At 32.0% G+C, this 22,898-nt stretch overlaps 1 protein-coding gene across 1 annotated transcript in view; it reads right to left on the bottom strand.

Moving 5' to 3' along the window:
* Positions 1–22,898, bottom strand: part of LOC148301211 (uncharacterized) — a 188,214-nt gene that overhangs the window by 125,519 nt on the left and 39,797 nt on the right. The window lies entirely within an intron of this gene.

Raw genomic sequence — 22,898 nt, 5'->3', positions numbered from 1 at the left:
AGATCGTTCACTGAAAAGCGTTGTCTTAAAACGATGTTACAAATTTGATCCGAGTGATTTTTTTATAAGTATATTTTTTTATTACCTATTCTCTCTTCATTTTTAGGTCTACATAAATAGTAATAATATTTCATTCTGAAGAGATTGATGTTAAATTAAAAAACGTAATTACTTAAAAATAAATTGTTTCTTTATACTTTATTATGCGGATACTTAAAAAAAGTAATACATATATAATACTCTTAAATAATGTAACATGCATTTGCATTAAAATTACATAACACGTGAATTGCCTGTTGGCTCCACTTGAAAAATTTTTAGTGGCGCAGACAGAACAAATTTTATGGTTGCCGAACAGTGCATTATTACGTAGGTACCTTTCTGTGTAGTCATGGCGAAAAAGGTCTCTTTGCAAATTAAGTACCTTCTTTATTGCTGGCAAGGCTGAATCTCTTTGGTGAAAGCGGCGGGTGTGCGAAAATTGTGCGGCAAAAGATAGCGTAAGAGTTTCAGCTACTCAAGAAGAGAGTTCGCTCCAAAATTTCCAAATTAAAGTGTAAATGACCAAACGTGAAATTTCTGAGTGCAGATAAGAAAATATGCTGTGGTGCTTACGTATCCGACTACAAGCAATACCAGAAAAATAGGCAGGATCGAGGAGTTACATGTATGCTTGGTAACACATATGTACATATCGTGCTTTCTTAATAGAAAAACTATAACTCACAAATATGAAATTTCGACTTTGTATATTGCTTTCAATGTTATTTTCTGGAATGATTACATTCCAACCTTAGTTATAACACATATATTTTATTTGTGGATTTGGCTTTTAATTTGTAGAACTCCATTTTAATTAATGTATTAAATAGTGGCTAGACTAGGAAAAAACGTTAACAATAAAATTCCTGTTTCAATAATCCCTGCTGTGTAAATTGTTTTGTAATATTAAAAACACATAAAAAAGTGACGATTGTTTCGCCTTGTTATGACATTTTCAAACTACCGTGAAGTTAGTTAAGTTACTTTCACGTCATTGTTATTAAATTTAAGCTTTGTAAAATTAATTTTAACTTTGTGTGATAAATAAACAATAACAAAGATAAATAACAAAGGATAAATAAAAAATAGTATTTACAAATATCAAAAATTATTCTTCTTCTCTAACCCGCACCTATGGTTCATAGGGCACTGAATCGTATTGACGCAGTGTTATCCTAATATTTACTTACATGATCACTACTGCGCTTCAGGGACTAGTCCAGGGAAATATTAAATAAATATTCGAGTGAAAATCACTAATATTTATTTTCACTCCTCCCTAAGAATCTAGCCCGGGACCTCCAAAACGCCAACCATGACACCACGGAGGCAGACATTTATAACATAAAAATAATACGCTTTTTCATAAATATTATTTCGGATTCAAAACATTTTAAATGTCGGGTTGTGGTCGCGTGGTCAGTGTCGCGGACTCTTAAGTCAGAGTTTCTCGGTTCGAACCCCTCTACCGCAATTTGATACCTATTACTAATAATGAGCCGCTTAGGCTCACAGAAATAATATGAAATTGAAATATTTGTGTAAATAAAAAAAAACACAAATATTTCTCTTTTAAAAAAATATATAAATATATATATATATATATATATATATATATATATATATATATATATATATATATATATATATATATATATATATATATTTATATATATTAATATATATTTATATATATATATATATATATATATATATATATATATATATATATATATATATATATATATATATATATATATATATATATATATATATATATATATATATATATATATATATATATATATATATATATATATATATATATATATATATATATATATATATATATAAACATTTTAGATGAAATCGGATTAATGCGCGTTCGTTAAGAAGGTTTTTTTCGGAAAATTTACTTAAGTGAAATTAGATCCTTTTAACGTTTTCATATAGATGATTCCTTTGTTTAAAAGAAATTTGAGTGGGTTTCTTAGTTTCTAAAACAGATATTGAGAAAAAATTGTTTGTTTAGTTGAAATCTTACCTCTCCATTTGCCTATTTGTCTACCTTTTTCGAGCTTCTTATTTGCTAATTTAGCACTATTTTTTAGACAGCGATTAAATTACAAATTACAAGTATTATTACCTATAGGTTCCATTATACTATTACATTACATTAATTAACTGTTATTAGTTAGCAGGTTTTAAGGCAGGTTGTTTTTTTAGTTAATTGATTCAGCAGTCACTTTGCAATATTTAATTTAAGTTTTTTTCGGTAAATACGAATATATCTTAAAATGTATTGTGGCTCGTATTTCGATGCATTCCGCGTTAATTTCAAACACCATCTTTTTTTATTAACATTAATTTTGTATTAAAATTTATTTACAATATTTAAAAATAACGCAGAATACATCGGAATAAGTGTCACAATAGATTTAAGAGAGAGTGGTTTAATAGTGATATTTACCAAGTAAAACTTTTAAACGCATTTTTACCGTTTTATAAAAACAACTTCTTTGTTTGATATTAAAAATTTAATAAGCAGATATTTATTATTTTCAAAAATATCTAATTAATGATTTAATTTACAGTTTCCCAGTGATTTCAATGTCCCAGAACCCCTCGTATCAGTGTGAAGAGCCTATACGAGTATATATAGCATTTAACGTCGGGCAGTCCATGGAGTTCTAATCATGCGCCTCTAGCACCAATTCGCAAAGGAATTATGTTATTAATTTATTGGCAAAAATACTAGATTTTAATTCAACAATTCTGTTAAAAAATATTTTGTTAAGACTCAATATGCTCATATATCTTTTCAACATCCAAACCTGAATTTCGTATCTAAATCTATTGTACTTGTCTTGTTATTGTATTCTGGCACAAGCGGAGAAAGGCAACATAATTACCTGGGTAATGAATTCTGATTACGTGATATTACAGTAAACTGAATAATAGAAGAGATTATTACAATAAACGTACCGTTTAGAACACATTTCGCTCACTCCTTTCAAGAACGTCATAAATCAAAACTCGTCAATTTTCAGTTGTGCATGTTTTCGGAATGCCCAGAAAATGTACTATATCCCAGCAAAATCGGCATATTTTTAACTTATTATTTACCCGCTACAAGGCAGAAAGTGTTGTTTTTGCATTTTGAAGAAAAGTTATTGTTTAATAATTTTTGTTAAATATTCTAAATATTTTTCAAATGGAGAAAAAACCTTCAGGTTTTACCTAAAAAGATCTGTTGCACAGTAAAAAGTTCAATAAGTGGTTTAATATTTATTTTTATATATACGTATTTATAATACATTGTACTATAAGTTTAAATTTTAAAAACGTTCTCCTGAAAAATCAAGATTTTTGATTTATGACGTTCTTGAAAGAAATGAGCGAATTGATGAATGCAGTTATAAATGTATGTTATAATATTTAGTATTATTTAGTCCGAGACAGAAGAGCTATATTTATATACGCCACATTTATAATTAAAAACTGTTTTTAGTTTATTTGGGCTTCACCTGATGTCTTCAAATAGTTTATTTTTTGTCATTGTATGTCAAATTATTTTGACGTAGACCAAACTCCATCAGAATTGGTCTAAATATAGTACCAATACAGACACAAACGCTAGTTTGATTGCTAAAAATTTACGACGCTAGGCTCCTCAAGCAATCACGAGTGTCTTAGCTTTTGCTACTAATTTTCTTTTCCTGCTATTTCACCTCCATTCGCTTTTCCGCATAGCAGTAATATCCTTCCTCATAAGATATTTCATATGAGTCATCTGTATCCGATTGAAAAATTGGGACCCGGGGACTGGTCACCTTGCCTTCGTAATATAATGAACGATCGAGTCGGCCGTCCTATACCCTATCTGGGTGTTGGCCAGGGTTATAGAAAGTAAAAGAGGATATGTTTGTTGGATCATCAATTTCGAGAAATTGTTTTGAAAAGTATTGGTTTACTCTCTACAAATGAGCACACGCGACACTAACGCTAAAATTTTATGCCAAAAATAACAGTTCTAAGACGAGGGGCATAAGACGGATGCTTGTTAAAAATAATTGCTATACACTTTTATAGAATAGACCCTTAAAATGTATTTGAAATATCTAAGGGTACAATAATCAAATTATTAAGAATGGTGCAACAAATATTTAATATTATTACTCGTGAAGGAAAATGTATACATTATTTTCAAGATCTATAGTATCTCGTTATTCCATTGTCTATAATCGTCACAGCAATTAAACAATGTGCAAATGAGCAAATTTTATGGAGACGTTTAAATAATCCTGATTCTTATTGAGATAAATGAGAAAGGTTTTAAGATTTTATCGTTTTTAATCCTGTTAATGAGTCATACAAATTTCAGTGGCGGGATAAAATCTGCAAAAGATAATTATATTACATTTTTTCACCAGGTTATTGTAATCAGAGCCTACATAGACCAGTGGTTCTTAACCGAGTTGGAGGTACCAAACCCTACCAGTTTCATATGTGCGTTCACCGAACCCTTAGTTGAAAAAAATAAAATATGATTTCAAAACACGTCTTTTCATAAATAAACAAAACCATTAAAAACAAAGAACAAGACCATTAAAACATGATTTTCACATAAAAACACATTCAAAATAATAAATATTTACTACATATCAGAGTGACTTCTGCTGTTGCCTTTCAGAGACCAGTTCAGAAATGAACGGCTTTACATTTAGTAATGCAATTTACCATGGAAAGTTCCTCTCACATTTCATTTTCGCAAGTCTGTTCCTATTCTTCGTTTTTATACACATCATCCTCTTAAAGGATTGCTCGCAAAGATATGTTAAAACAAACGGTATAAAATCTCCAGAGCTTTCTTAGCAATAATAGGGTACGTTACCATTTTTGTTTACATCAAAACGTTGAGACCTCCGCCGAACCCGGGAGACTGACTCAAGGAATCCCTGGGGTTCGATTGAACCCGGGTTAAAAACCACTGCAATAGACGGATTCCACTGTCCTTACATAAAGTAATATATAGGTAAGAGGTTGATAAAGTAATATCTCAAATGTCACATATGAATCACTTACAAGATATGACGTAAGAGTAATAATTATATCCGATGGTAAAATTTAATGTTTAGATAAAAGATTTGGCAACGCTCGAAGGATAACTTGCCAAATGTAACATCTAACGTCCGTATTATTATTATATTAGTTGGCGAGGAGGTGCGAATTGGAGAAAGTTTACACATAAACAATGTTTGAGCGTAACACATATGAAAACTTTGAAGTTGGAGATATAGTTTAACTGCAATTATTATTCTTATTATTCTGCAATTATTCCTGCAAGTCTACATACACAATGTAAATTACGTATTATTTACAGCCTCTCTTTGTTGCCCGTGATTAAAGTTATCTATAGTCGTAACGTTTTTTTAAATCCCGATTTTCATCGTTTTTGTATCTCATATGTAATTCATAGTTTGGATTACTGGTACAAATATTGTACAAAGTAACTTTGCGTAGTTCCCAGTTCAGGGGAATTGTACAAAATACAAATATAAAATAATGAAAAAAATGTACAACAGTTAGTTATTTAGTCCATCGTTATTAAGTCAATCTTCAGTAAAAATACTTTTTAATATTCTTCTTCTTCTTCTAACCCATATGCGCACCCAATGGTGCATAGGGCACTGCATCGTATTGGTGCAGTGTTATCTTGATCATTACTTACGCGAAGGCAAGGTGATCACTCTTGCGCTTCGGGGACCAGTCCAGGGTAATATGAAATAAATATTCGGGTGAAAATCACTAATATTTATTTTCATTCCTTCCAGGGAATTGAACCCGAATTTGAGTGTAAATTACTAATATTTATTTTCAGCCCCCCCCCCCTGGGAATCGAACCCGGGACCTATAGCACGGTAGCTAAAGACAGTTACTATTACACCACGGAGGCGGACAAGGTGGACTTTTTAATATACGGTTCATAATATCAACTTATTGAAACATTACTACATAACACTCTTCAGTTTTCACCTCACACTATAATACAAGTGTCGGTATCAGTGATTCGATATCTTGTTAAAACGAATTAAAACATACCTACCTAATGGTTTTCTGATCAGATCTGGTGGTCACGGGGATGAGGAATGGTACTCGGCCAATCTGACTCACGAGAGGAATGCTTTGCAAATATTGCGTATGAATCAGATGGCCGCATTACTTAAGATAAGCGAGAATTGCGGAGCAGTGATTCACTAAGGAAAAATCTGCACTAATCAACTTCTTTATTCATAAAAACGCAAAATTATGATAAAACATATCGCTCACTCCTTTCAAGAACGTCATAAATCAAAAATCGCCAATTTTTAGTTGTGCGTGTTTTCGGAATGCCCAGAAAATGTACTATATCCCAGAAAAAGCGGCATATTTTAAAATTAATATTTACCCGCTACAGGGCAGAAAGTGTTGTTTTTTCATTTTGAAGAAAATGTATTTTTATTTTTTTTTTAATATGCTAAATATTTTTCAAATGGAGAAAAAACCATCAGGATTTACCTAAAAAGATCTGTTGCACAAAAGTTCAATAAGTGGCTTGATATTTATTTTTAATACATTTTATTACAATAAGTGGCTTGATATTTATTTTTAATACATTATATTTACCCGCTACAGGGCAGAAAGTGTTGTTTTTGCATTTTGAAGAAAAGATACTATTTAATTATTTTTTTAAATTTACTAAATATTTTTCAAATGGAGAAAAAACCTTCATGTTTTACCTAAAAAGATCGGTTGCACAGTAAAAAAGTTCAATAAGTGGCTTGATTTTATTTTGAATACATTGTATTATATTTTTAAACTTTAAAAACGTTCTCCTGAAAAATCAAGTTTTTTGATTTATGACGTTCTTGAAAGGAGTGAGCGATATTACTTAATGTTATACATACTTAGCAATATCACAATAAAACATATTTTAGATACTTAATCATATTATTTTTTGACATCTCATCAAAGATGAAGAAGAATATGGACGTCTGGATATTTACGGGGCTGACAACCGTCATAGGCTGGTTTAAGTGATCACTTTACACACGTGTAATATTCACCAATTCTACCCATTTGTATTCTTTGATGAGATGTCAAAAAATAATATGAAAAATACTCCTATACTTGGAGATAATCCAGATTTGTGAACAAGTATTTGGACACACTCAAAATGTTGTACTTAATCATGCTTAAAGTGATTTTTCAACTTCAGTAATTTGCTTTGTTTTATAAGAGCATGGACGAAACATTAATTGAAATTGACATAATTGCTAGAAAAAGGCCAAAAATTACGAACAAATCTTACATTACAATATATACTCGTTCATACTTATATCTATATTACGACAGAATTTATTGAATTTATTTCCAAGCAATGGGTAAATATTTAAATATTTTCCGCAGAAAAAACTTATTGCTTAAAACAGTAGTGTCAAAAGTACAATTGTTGGTAGCTATTTTTTAATCAGAGTTTTATTTTAAAATATTTGTACCTGTAGTTGTACCTACGTAAAAATGCAACTTTATAATAAAGAATTATATGCTTAGATTAACAGAAATATCTTTATATTTTTTTTGTAACATCTAGTGGTTTATTATAAACGAATATCAATATTGTATCAATAATACCGTTTATGTCAATTTGAGGAAAACTGTCTTGAAAAAATATAAAAGTTTAATAGGAAGAAAGTATTTTTGACTGCTTCTTTGTAGACATCAATACATATACCTGAGGGCTGTTTTTTTTAAAATTTGTAATAAAAAATATTGGCGTTAATTTATTTTGTACTTCAAACTTCTATGTCTTAAAACTTCTTCAAACCCTTATCCGCACCCCAATGGCGCATAGGGCACTGCATCATATAAACACAGTGTTATCTTGATCATTAACACATGAAGGAAAAATGATCAGCCCTCCGCTTCAGGTACCAATCCAGGGAAGTATTGAATAAATATTAGAGTGAAAAAAAACACTTTTATTTATTATATCCCCCCTCTGGCAATCGAACCCGGAACCTTAAGAAAGGTGCTTACCATTACACTACGGACGCGGATGTCTTAAAACTAGTTTTTCAAATCGACATTGATGATTTTTAGTTAAAAATTGATAGATTAGGTATTTTTTTTTTTTTTTGGTGGGTCATTTACTATTTACCCTGGTTTTTATAATATACAAGGTTTATAGATCAATCAGGGAATTTTTGTTTCTTCTATTTGAAAACTTGTTTTATTTTAATCTGTGTAGGAAACAGGAACGATAGATGTGTTATTGATAAAGGCGATCCAAACAATCTACTTCAAGATTTTTCTTCCTTCGTTTCCGTATCCGTTTCCAGACGTTGAAGTCTATATAGTCCTGTACTAACTAGTTCCCGTCCCTAGCGGCATGGAACAGCTGTTCCAATCCGAGACTCTTTCATTTTCTGATGTTCTGCAGACATGACATGCATCCTCCTACGCCTTTCTACATCTTCCGTTGGATTATAGTATGGAGCAGAAAATCTTTGGATTCCTCCGGTTTGTCAGTCAGTTACAGGACTGCCTCGTATGATATCTGAACTGTCTATGATACACGGAGCTTTAAGATTTAAAATATGGAAACTCAAATATAAAAATCAATATTTAATTGCTTCTTTTTCTTCTTTTTGGTGTAGGACTTGTGGCCTATTTGTAAGAGGGATAAGCCACCAGCGATATTGATTCCCAACTGACAATCCATATCTTCAGTGGTCTGCCCGGAAGTCGTCTACCTTGGGTTGGCCGTGAAGTTCGATGTTGTGGAGTCTTAATGGTTCCATTCTCCTCACATGCGTATACCATTGTCTTCTTCGTTCCCCACTTAACAACGTCTTGGATATGGCATATTTTTCTTATCCTGGTGTTCCTTATTCCATCTCGTAGACTCTTGCGAGATGCTCCATAGAGTCTTCATTTCTGACACTCTTAGCGCGTTTTTTGTTACTGCGGTGTCCACTCTGCATTTGATCCCACGTGTCATGATGGGTCGCACACAAGTTTTATATATTTTAATTTTGCTCCCGATCTTCATGTCAGGGTTATTCCATATTGAATTTTCAGGCATCCTAAGACACTGCAGCCTTGTTTACTAGCCCCATCATTTCACATCGCAGATCCGTTTGACCACATATTGAATTATAAAAACCATTATTGAAATTATTACGAAAAAATAGAAACCTATTTGATTGATTCAAGTGACGCAACGGCGAAACTTTCGTCGGAAAAATGTCGCTTCATAATCGAATAATCAATAAAATCACGTAAAAAATATTTGATGGCGCCTATAAATCCAGGTTAATAGATTGTACAATAACAATATCATCTTTATCGCCGGGTGAAAGTAGAATGGATTGACGGAAAGTGAATTATCCAATACGCTATTTGCGAATTGCGTCATAAGGTAAGTAAATGCAAAAATGGCACGGCCGAAGAAAGTATGTCACGATGGTCAACGCTCATAAATTTATTGTGTCAAACTTGTGAAATATGTATATTTCAATCTCCAAAATATATACCAAGTAAGAACCATTTATAAAACATATCGCTCACTCCTTTCAAGAACGTCATAAATAAAAAAACTTGATTTTTCAGGAGAACGTTTTTAAAGTTTAAAAATATAACACAAAGTGTTAAAAATAAATATCAAGACACTTGTTGAACTTTTTACTGTGCATTAGAACTTTTAAAAAAAAACCCGAAAAATATTTTGTATATTTATAAAAAAATTAAACAATACCTTTTCTTCAAAATGCAAAAACAACATTTTCTGTCCTGTAGCGGGTAAATATTTTGTTAAAAATATGCCTCTTTTGCTGGGATATAGTACATTTTCTGGGCATTCCGAAAACATGCACAACTGAAAAATGACGATTTTTGATTTATGACGTTCTTTAAAGGAGTGAGGGATATGTGAAGCTCCTCACCAAAACGTTACATTTCCATTATAAATGATTTTAAGTAATCAGGAATTCTAGCTTAAAAAATTGTTACGTTTTGGTGCGATTTAAAACAGGATTGGTCACGTTTTGTCGCAACTTCAATTAAAATTTCGACAGAATACAGTAAACAGAACAGATTTGCATTTAAAGAATTTTTTGTGCAATATTGGAAATGTAACTTTTTGGCGAGGACCTCAACACATGTGTATGAGAGTTATTGAATACAACAATGAAAAGCAATACAACAATATAACAGAACTGCGAACAGTATGAGTCGAATTAATAACCGTTCTACTTGTCAAACAATCGGCGGGTATGTATGAGGAGGTACATGAACGTGGAAGAGGCGAAGAATGTTTGCAAAGACAGAGTGGTGTGGTGTTCTATTCTCTCTGCCTACCCCTGCGGAAAAGCGGCGTGATTATTAGTTAGTTTTTTTTTCTACTTGTCAATTTACATGATCACCATCAATTTGTATTTTATGTTAATAATTTTAATGCTTTAACCATACTAACGCTATAAAGAAATCTAAGCTATAATCTAATATTTCTTATTAATAATGATAGAACAATTTCTTGTAATAAAGAGAAATGCGAATTGTTCTCTTAGTTGTTAGGATGCAGATATTGGCACCTTATCTATTTCTTATCAATCCTTTGAGACGTAGTGCTGGATGCTGAGTATCGTGATAATTCAGACAAAGCAACGCACAACGATTTAATTTTTTAACAGCCAAAGACTAGGAATATACACTAACCTATATGCCTCAGTCAAATTCATTGATATTTCTGCCAAGTTCAGGGGAAAAAGAATACTGGCTCGAGAAACTTATTGTGGTTGGAGAAAGAGAGAAATAATGATTTCTTATTCGCTGATAACGGCAAATAATGTCTGAAATGGGACAGCACAAAGATGCGATCTAGGAAGATAGTCTCAAGAATATGTCGTAAAGTTTACGATCAATAGATATGAGGAATCGACTAAGAAGTTATAAGATGCTGATATAAGGAGAGAATGAAAGATTTAGATAAGCATTATCGGTAAAATTAAGAAAGGTGTGATTGTTGAGATGGTTTAGGCATGTGAATCGAATGAGTGAAGAAAGGACAGCTAAACAAATTTATGAGACGAATGCATTTGGCAATAGAAGCAAGAGGAAGATCGAGAAAAACTTGGCATTTGGCATGATCAAATATTTCAAATACTTGAAAGTGATCAGGTCAGGAGTCGGAATAATCAGCGTATAAGTTTGAGATGTATAAAGGTGGAAGAGGCGAATGCGTTTGGTAATAATACAAGCAGAGGAAGATCGAGGTAAATTAAGAATGATCAAGAATTTCAAATACTTTATTATTAGATTAAAACCAATATTTTTAGCTTTTCCACTTTTTTATTTGACCAGCGACCGGGTTTCGTCGTTACCGACATCATCAGACTGGTGACATCATCAGACATCACCAGTCTGATGATGTCGGTAACGACGAAACCCGGTCGCTGGTCAAATAAAAAAGTGGAAAAGCTAAAAATATTGGTTTTAATCTAATAATAAATTAAAAATGCAATTCCATCACGAAGTGTCAGTGGATAATATAAATCTAATTTCAAATACTTAAAAGTTATCAGGTCAGGAGTCGGAATAATCGACGTGTATGTATGAGATGTATGAATGTGGAAGACAGATTGGTGTGGCGTTCTATTCCTTATGTCTACCCCTCCGGGGAAACAGCGTGATAGTTATTTAGTTACACAGAAGAGGACCTTACCCAATTGTGCTTTAGTGTTAGGTTAATGCAAATTGTATAAAGGAATATCGAGAATAAGAATGGGATACAATATTCTTATTTAACAATGCTAGGAGCAACGCGATCACCATTCATACAATGTGAGGACCGATTCATGTACCAACATGCAAACAAGCGGTAATGGTATTCCGCAATAGTTGACCAAACAGTTTTTTTTTATTGAACGCAATAGTAATAAATAATGACTTCACACTACTGCCCGAATAATATGGCATGACTTTACATCACCTGACGTTCAGTGGCCATGATTATAGACGGCCGTGAACCGATACCTAAATTTCCAGAGGCCGATCGTATTTGGATGATCTGTTTCATGTTATCTTAGAGTATATTTGCAATGTCCGCCTCCGTAGTGTAATGGTCAGCACGCTCGGCTACCGTACTGGAGGTCCGGGGTTCGATTCCCAGGGAGGGTCAAATAAATATAAGTGATTTTTTTCACTCTAATATTTATTCAATATTACCCTGGACTGATCACCTTTCTTTCATGTTAATGATCAAGATAACACTGCGTTTATATGACGCAGTGCCCTATGCACCATCGGGGTGCGGATAAGGGTTTGAATGAAAAAAATATTTGCAATGTAATATTGCAACATAAGCCTACGCGCGACAGATTGATTCGTTAAAAAATAATTGAGATATTCGATCAACCCCATTCGTTCGAGTGGCATTATAGTTTTTTCCACCATTGCCGGCGTCAGACTTACATAATTGCAAATACCATACGTAAAAATTCACGAAATCGTCAAGTGTAGGTAAAATTGTAACCAATTTAATACGATTACTTTTTTTGTATTATTTTTAAATAACTGTTATTAGTGCGGCGTATGCTTTACAACCTTACTAACTAATCACGCGCTTCTCCGCAGGGGTAAGCGAGAATAGAACCCTACATCACCTCGGCTGTCCAAATTTAAAACACAGTAAAGGACATTTTTTTTGTAGTACGTTTTTTTTGCATTTTTGGACTAAGTAGAGTCTACTTAGTCCATAAATGCAAAAAAACGTACTACAAAAAAATGTCCCTTACTGTGTTTTAAATTTGGACAGCCGACCTGTCTTTGCACACAATCTTCGCTTTTTCCACATTCATATATCTTCTCATACGCCGATCATTTGAATATCTGATGATGATGTTCTTCTTGCCGATAGTAAAGAAGATCTGTAGAAGCTGGTGCCAAAGGTGTATAATGTGTGCAAGGAAAGTGATTTGTTGATGAATGATGAGAAATCCAAAATCATGGTTTTTGAAAAAATGAATATAGATCTGAATGCTTTTCAACCGATTCTTGAAAAATGGTGTTTTATACGCAAATAACTGTTGTTTTATGAATATATTGTTATAGCTTTTTTAAATTTGTTGCTACTGTGGAAAACTCCCATCACCTTTGTGTTAAGGATTTTTGTATGTATTAAAAAGTACTTGAGCTTTTGTCTGCCTCCGTAGTGTTATGGTCAGCACGCTCGGTTGCCGTACTGGAGGTCCCGGGTTCGATTCCCAGGGGGGGTCAAATAAATAGAAGTGATTTTTTCACTCTAATATTTATTCAATACCAGTACTTAGTATTCGGTACCAGTCCAGGGTAGGACTGGTACCTGAAGCGGAGGGCTGATCACCTTTCCTTCGTGTGTTAACGATCAAGATAACACTGCGTTTATATGACGCAGTTCCCTATGCACCATTGGGGTGCGGATAAGGGTTCGAACGAATGAATGAGTTTTGTTGTTGTTTTTTTTTAATAAATAAAACTGTTAGGACGGGTGTTTGAGCATGTATGTAAACCTGTGTGCAAACACAAATGTATAAAGTTATCGCTCAAGCCAACTAAATGCCAGGTCGTAAGCCCTGGGATGCTGGACTTCCATCTTCCTTCACATAAAAAGGGAAGAATGATACATGCTTCATATCAAATTAAAATACCTTTAACGTTGAATTAATTTAATTTAAATCGATAAAGTTTGCTAAAAAACAAATTGTAAGATCAAGGTTATTAGTTTCTGTACATACGGGTTAACAAAATGTGTGTAAAGTGTCATGGTCGACACACGTAATACAAAATACGGCATTTAGTCAGAAGAGTCGATGGACTGTTTGCGTGTTGAGAAATATTAGGAAAAGTTTTTCTGCCCATCTCGTTTACCGAGCTGAGTAAACACTCGTTAAAAGCAAAATGTAATAGAAAAAAATATTTTACTAGTTCATTTATAACTAAACACTGCTACACTGGTGGCAGAGTTAACTGTTACTTTTTTTAAATCATCTTTATTTATTATTATAACTAGCTGTACCCGGCCACGTGTTGCTATGCCTCAGACTGGTGGAATAGATAAGAAATAAAATGAAAGCACACATTTCTAATATGTATAATTTCGCAATGCTTGTAAAGCAACGAAAATATCAAAAATCTTTGAACAATGCAATCAGAAAACCTTCAAGTGCTAAATTATGTGTTTCTAGTCAGCATGCTGTCCTTCATGAGCTATGATAAGTATTGCGTGTATGGTGTGTATTACGCTGCTATTGCTTTAAAAAAAATAGGTTAAAACACCGGTCAAAGGTTTTGTGATTTGAATAAACTAACATTGTTTTAATTATGTATATAAATGATCTATGTATATGTATATATCTTGGTATTTTCACTTTTTGTATGGAGTCGAAAGGCCAAAAAAAGAAGATAACGAATTTGAAATGTGGGACTGGGCATATGAACTTCATATCCCTTGATCAGCCAGATTCACCAACAATTTCATCATTCAGGAACTGAATGTGACTGATAAAACAGTCACAGTCACATCTGCTCAGAAGAGAGGACGAAAATCTTGTAATAGTCTCAGTGTGGGGGGCCAAAAAGAAGAGAAAGATCGCCTTTTCCCTTGGCAGATTCTAAAGCTTCCGGGAGATATGGGTAATATTGTTGAAGTAACTCACGATGGACATGATCCCAGACATACGGAAGTGACCAAGAAATAGAAGACATATTTTTGTGTTAAATAATAGCCGTTTTGATAATCAAATACTACTTATATCATTACAACGTTTCCTCATAGGTGTGGGCAGAGGGTAGAGGGTCACACGCGTCTATCCTGACACCTAGCTTCCTGAACTCCATACATGTGGTCATACATGTAAAAGCTTGTTTACTATTTCTTGGCCGCCCTTGTTCGACTCTACGATTAACACTTGCCAAGTGAATTAGTTATGAGATATTAAGATAATTTTGTATCCATATGACAAAATAAATTAATCATTATTATTTAACCATAAAAACAAGGAAATACATTTATAACATCTTGAGTGAGTCCAAATACTTGTTCACAATTCTGGATAATCTCCAATAAGGATTTAAAACATATTTGAAAATCATGTTTTTAAGCATTTCTCAAGTGTGTGAATATAATCCAAAATTCGGACCTCAAACAAATGGAAAGGGTCTCTGCTTAAAAAAGCTTTCCTCATCTCACCACAGATGGCTATTGTAAACTCGCGTAAACTGTGTTACGAGCTTGATCAATATATCTAGAAGATTTAAAAATTGAGCAGTGTGGTTGTAAATCATAGGTAGAATTGATGAATGTTACACGTGTGTAAATTGATCACTTAACTAAGCCTATGTCGGTCGTAAGCGCTGTAAATGCCCAGACTTCTATATTCTTCTTCAACTATGTTGAGATGACAAAAATAATGTAGAAAATACATATTCACATTTTTTTCGTTTCTTTGATATTAACAATATACAGATTTCAAATGAAATTGGAAAACAAGAAAATTTACATTTGTAATATTTTCTTCTTCTTCTTCTTCTTCTTCTTCTTCTTTTAGGACTGGATCCTGTCATTCTCGGGTCGGTCCTGGGAGGTGGAAGACCAGCTATCCTTCTATCGTTTAGGTGGTCTTCCTGGGGGTCTGATCCCGCCTATGCTGCTGTCCGCTGCCACCCTCACCACTCGATCCGAACTCGCTCTTCTCACATGATCTCTCCAAAAACGTCTTCTTTCTCTTCCCCAAATTAATTAATTAATTAATTAAATAAATAAGTATATAATTAAAGCAATATTTTCTTGCTTAATAAAATGGCCCTATCTGTACCTTAGTTTTTTTGTGAGTTGGCCTTGGTGTACTACCTAGGTTGATACTAGCTTGATGAGATATGTTAGCGTTTTTTAAATGGCAATCAACTTAATAGCGATTATCACTTTTTATTAGCAAATAAATTAACTAGAAAAAACACACGACTATTGATAATATTCTCATATGCGGTAAATAAATAAGCGAGATATAACGTGTATATTGGAAATGCAAATATTTAAATTTGATATGGCAAAACGCATTTTTTTTCAACCGAATGACGTCAAATAATGTTATTTTTGGAAAATTAAGCATATGTTATAATAACAACTAAGAACTATGGAAGAAAATACCTGATATCTGATTAAAGAGAAGTATGTATTTCTGTTAGCTTTATATGTGAGGTTGTCTTCCAGATCAACATAGGTCGGCCCATCGAATACCTCGAAATTACATAGGAACTTTCAAAATGTATTTTAAATTATCATAAAACTTTAAAATATTTTGAGTGTGTCCAAATACTTGTTTGTCACAAATCTGATTTTTCCTCTTACTTACGGAGTTATTTTTATATTTTGACATCTCACCATAGATGAAGAAGAATATGGAATAATAACCAGCCTATGACAGGTCGTAAGCCCTGTAAATGCCCTGACTTCCATATTCTCTTTCATCTATGTTGAGATGTAAAATATATCATAAACCTATATATATATATTTATATATATATATATATATATATATATATATATATATATATATATATATATATATATATATATATATATATATACATATATATACATATATATGTATATATATATATATATATATATATATATATATATATATATATATATATATATATATATATATATATATATATTTATATATCTATATATATATTTATATAAATATATATATATATATATATATATATATATATATATATATATATATATATATATACATATATATATATATATATATATATATATATATATATATATATATATATATATATATATATATATATATATATACATATATATACATATATATAGATATATATATATATATATATTTATATACATATATATATATATATATATATATATATATATATATATATATATATATATATATATATATATATATATATATATATGTATATATATATATATATATATACATATACATATACATATACATATACATATACATATATATTTATATATATATTTCATCAACTTCGAATCTTATAACTTATGACTCGATTTTCCACATTTCGTACACCACAAACCACATTTTATTCCTATTTCTATACTACACGTAGCATCATATGAAAATAAAAAATAAAACGTTTAAAAATAACCTCATTTTTGGATGAATTAGAGGCTAAACCAGTCCAATCAGATAAAAACATATATGCGGATGAAGTAAAAAAAAGAACAAACAAAAAAAAATCGTTTCAAGATCACGTTCATCTCTATTAATAAAACCAAAAAATCAGTTTTATTAAACACACATATGTACGTGTAATACGATGGTTATCAACAGAAAAAAAACACTTAAGAAATTTGAACCTGACACGTTTTTCGTGATATTTTTCTGCCAAGTAGTATTATACAATGATAATTACACGGTATTGCGTTCACATAACTTCCGATATAAACTGCTCGTAAATATATACTTATGTAGATTAAAAGATTATTACTAGATAGCGCCGTGGGAAAAAAATAACTACTTAATTATCCGTTGTGTTTTTAAGGCTTTGTGCTGTATATAACCGTTATAGTAAATCTTTACTGTATAAAGCATCCAGCTTAAAGTGATACTGGTAACATGTTTATTCAACCTGCGTGTTGGGTATTTACCATACAGTCGAAAATACTGCAACAATACATAATTTAATTTATATTTTCAATAATGAATATGATTTTTTTCTGAAGAAAAGTGATTAATGAATCTTGACAGCCCATTTTGCAATTCAAGGGCGGAATAGCTGTCACCAGCCCAATCATAAATCATATTTGATTTTCCGGTTACGTAGGAACAGTAATTGGAAATGATGTTGGTAGAAACGCGCGGGAAATGCGGAAAGAGGTGAGTTTTGAATCTTATTAAAGACATCAACAAGCTAAAAAAAGACAGGATATTGTAAGATTTAAATTATTATTTGTATGTGAAGCATTTCTTTATAACATTTGTTCCCATCAAAGTAATTATTTAAAATGTTCATTTATAATTATTTTCGACAAGTCAAAAATCAAAATACATATATGTATTTAAATACATTTTTTCTTTCTTTTATCCTCACTTAATATTTTCACTTGCACACTTAGTCCGGGCGAGTTAGACATCAACCTTAAAAAAATTGTTTTGATTTTTTGCTTAGGACCCTACAAGTGTCCCCTCCCTTCTGCTCCCCCCTTCTGACTTCACCGAATGTATCTCCGTACGTGTTTTTTCTTTGATTTTTCCATGAAAACGGTTAGAGTTAAAAGAAGGTTGTATAATATAATCACAATTAAATTATCTACAAAACGGTTTCTTTTTTTACGTTGATAAAATGTATAGGTTATAAAATAAAGCTATTTAAATTCAGTGTTTTTTTTGTCAAAAAAATATCTTCTCCACTCAATTTACTATAAAACTACAGAAGTTGCTTCACAGTACCTCCTATGCGAGTGTTTTTGACTAAGATTTTTACTCATGAATTACATGAAATTATAGTAACTTTAAACATAAAGAGTAAATCCACTCACGAGTAGGCAAAGGCAATGAAACAAAAAAATTAATTAAAGCCTGAGTAGGGTCATGATAAGCGGTGTTGCATAAGCCGTAGCTAGATTTCAGAGTCACTTGGACGTTAGGTAATTAAAAAAAACACACAGTACCTCCTAATGTACCTTGATTTTTTATTACCACGGGATCTCTTAAACGTATACGTCATCAAATTTTACGTCATCGGGTGTGTTATGTGGCGTATGCTTTTATGTATCAGCTTTAAAGAGCTGTAATAGTAGTAGTGTGGATTCGTTTATGTGACGTCATTCGTTACCAACTTACGAAAGCAACGTTTTTACGAAGGCGAATATTTCAAAAGAAAATGAAGACTGAAAATTTTTATTATATCGGCTGTTATAAACACAAAACGAGTCTTACACAATCCTTTATAGGTTGAGTATGTTAAATCAGATATTCCTCCCGAGTGATAATACCCTATTGTGCGCCAGGTTCCAGACTTAGCAGCGGGCTACAACTCAAGGCGGAGAATATTACGAGGAAGATAACGAAAAATATATGATACCATCCTCTTAATTGCAAATATTGCCGTGCGTTATTCCAAACGCCTTCAGACGTCGTCGTTAGCTGCTAACCTCTCGAGCTCTCAGTTCAAGTACATTTCCTACAGACTACATAATGCAGCTTTTAGATACAAACATGACGTGGCAACCTAGCTGACCGTATTATTTCTCCGAGAGATGTTATTTCACTTTTTAAATTTTATTTAAAAAAAAATAAAAATAATTTAGACTTTCGAATAGAAATGAATATGTAAATAAAAAAAGAAACCTCATATAATACATTAAAAATATATTTTACTACTAAAAAAAGTAAGACCGAGGAAGACTTGGCATGATTAAGTATTTGAAATAATTGAAAGTGGTGAGGAATAATCGGCGAATATGTATGAGGAGATGCATGAATGTGGAAGAGGTGAAAATTGTTTGCAAAAATAGATAAGTATGGCGTTCTCTCTACATACCGCTGCAGGAAAGCTGCGGCGTGATAGATTGTTAAATAGTTAAAAAACACAATATTTTAATAATTGAGACTAAATTGGAAAAATAAAAATTTATAGTATTTTCCATAACAAATAAATTAATATAACGTAATGGTATGTGCGTACGATTTTAAAATTGATGTTGAACTGTTATGAACTTCCTGCCTTATTATTTTTTTGGCAATCCTCTTCAGCGCTTACAATCTGTCGTCTGTCATAACCTTAATTTTTGCCACATTCGTAGCAAGCGAATAAATATTATAGAACACAAACAATATTTAAAAGGTAAACAAATACATCGAATACATTCGTTTATTATTTAAGAAAATTTAACATAACGAACTGCTTTTGCATTGTTTGCTTTGGATTTTTTGGCATATGGTCTTAAGCGTAGGTAATTTAAATGGGAATATTATTATTCAAACTGAATAAAGGCAGAATATTATTTTTTAATAAGAACTTTCTTACAAATTTTTGTCAGGTTTTGTGAATTCAGAAGTCCCAATATCCCATAACGAACCGATTTATTAACGGACAGATACAAGTTACAGGTCTCCTATTTTTTAAACACTTATCCGCACCCAATGGTGCATAGGGCACTGCATCGAAGTGACGCAGTGTTATCTTGATTGTTAATTGCATGAAGGCAAGGTTATCAGCTCCGTGCTTCTTGTACCAGTCCAGGGTGATATTAAATAAATATGAGAGTTCAAATCAATACTATTTATTTTGACCCCCCGGGACCTCCAGCACGGTAGTCAAACGCGCTGACCCCTACACTACGAAGGGTCTCTTATTTACGTCGCAAGAAAAAGGAGTAGCCCGGTAGATTAGATTACTACAGCGTACAGTGCACTTATTGTGGATGTGTTGAGCGTTCCGGTAGGGTTACATACTGAACGTGTACAGTAGTTCCGTCTTCACACAATGTCTCGTTGCTTGTCATGTGCAATTCGTTTGCACATTTCCCTCCATTCCTTCACAACATCAAGTCAAATATTAACTCCAGCTCCGGTAGGTACTTGAATCCTATGCACTCTAAAAATAACATATTATATGAATCTACATTCCTTAGACTCGTGTTATTACCTGACCCGACCCGTACATTTATTGGATTTATGTGCATAGGTATATTAAATTTATAAAATGACAAAATGATGGCGAGAATGCCCTAGAGTAGTGGTGGCAAACTTTTTTGAGCCTGAGTGCCATTTTTTTAAAATAAAATAATATGTCACGTGCCACTATGTAGATCCATCATGTATTTTTTTAGGTTAGGAAACTACTTGAAATTTCTGGTCACGTTTAAATATATGTAGGTATCTTAGTTTTAAATGCTTTTTTAGTATCAAACATAACAGTAATTGTTTTGCCTCGGCTTTGTTATTTTATATTTATATCTATCATTCAATTGGGTATTTTTTTTTAAATTTAAATGTTTTTAAATACTATTTTAAAAACATTTTAACGTTTATTTTTTCTAATAATTAAAATGTAACTTTATTTTAAAATCACTACAAATACTTTATTATAACTTAATTATAATGTCTACCGGTTTCGAAGCTAACAGCTTCTTTATCATGACTGATTAATAGTATTAATCAGTCTCGATAAAGAATCGGTTAGCTTCGAAACCGGAAGACATTATAATTAAGTTATAATAAAATATTTATGATGATTTTAAAACAAAGTTAAATTTTAATTATAAAATCGAAATCACAAAGTTGGTGCTTCAAATATAAATTATTTTTATTTTTTCTATTCATTCTCGTGCCATGCAAAAGAGTCTTGCGTGCCAAATATGGCACGCGCGCCATAGGTTCGCCATCCCTGTACTAGAGCATAGGTCGGTAAAGTGTGGCTCCGGAGTCGCATGTTGCTCTTTGACCTTTAAAGTACGGCTCCGGAACAAATATCCACGGAAAAGCTCTTCAGTTCTATGTATTCATGCGAACATTTTTTTGGAATGAACCTTATTGAACTGAGAAATCGTCTTATTGATGAGAACCTGAAAACGTGCTAAAAATAACGACCTAAAAACCTGACTTGAACAATCTTTCAAAGGAGTTGCAAGGACATTATTCGTAATAAGTAGTGTTCTTATGGATACCTTATTTTTGACAGATTTTTAATCAATGAATAAAATCTTCCTGAAGTGTGAAATCAAGTTTTATTGAGTGTACCTGTAATTTCATAAAGGTCTAAAATTTTAATAACGGCGTACCAGAATTGCAAACAAATTTGGGTGTAAGAAAATATAATATAATAAATATGTATCATTATTATTTATTGATTCGGTATTACCATAACTTTGTGGAATGACATGATTATTTTATTAAAATTAAACACTTGAATATACCACTTTAATGAGTTTTATTTATATTTACGACTAGTTTCGAAAAAGACAGATGTTTTCATCTTCTGGTACAAATAAAACATTAATTAATAATATACTGTTTCAAAATACGTCACCTTTATTATCAATGTTTCCTTTTACAAAAATCTTGTTCCTTAACCCCCCTCATATACACCTAAATATATTTTTTGTTCGTTAGTTTTAATTTGTACCAGAAGATGAAATCATCTGTTGTTTTCGAAACTAGTCGTATATATAAATAAAACTCATTAAAGTGGTTTATTCAAGTGTTTAATTTTAATAGAATATATATCTTTAATTGTTGTAATGTGCATACTCAGTTCTTTGGCTGATAAGTTTGCCAACCACTGTACTAGAGCAGTGATTCCTAAAGTGGACAATATCGCTTCCCCAGCTGGCGATTAAAATCCCTCGGGAGCGATTAAGTATGGGTTCAGGCGATTGGCATACTTGGGCGGGATTAAAATCTACCAAATGTTTAGATTGAGATTAGTTTTGAGAAAATAACGTAAGATTTTTGGAGGCAGCATTTTTTGGTCGTCGAGTCCATCGAGAAGTGGGTAGCTAAAAAAATATATAAATTTGTTGACATCTCAACATAGATGAAGAAGAATATGGATGTCTGGGTATTTACAAGGATTATAAGGCTTATGACATGTCATAGGCCGGTTATGTGATCATTTTACATATTCACCAGTGTACCTATGAGCGACAACCACACTACTCAAATTTTTGGAAAACCTAGATATTTGATCAATCTCATGACACAGTACATATGAGTTCAGAACAGCCATCTATGTTGGATTGAGAAAGCTTT

The sequence above is a fragment of the Brachycentrus maculatus genome, unplaced genomic scaffold, assembly GCF_059751285.1.
Source record: "Brachycentrus maculatus isolate JH-2025_06_01 unplaced genomic scaffold, ASM5975128v1 h1tg000589l, whole genome shotgun sequence".
In the NCBI taxonomy this organism is placed as follows: Eukaryota; Metazoa; Arthropoda; class Insecta; order Trichoptera; family Brachycentridae; genus Brachycentrus; species Brachycentrus maculatus.
Note: the sequence above shows the minus strand (reverse complement) of the source record. Positions and strands in the feature narration are given on the sequence as shown.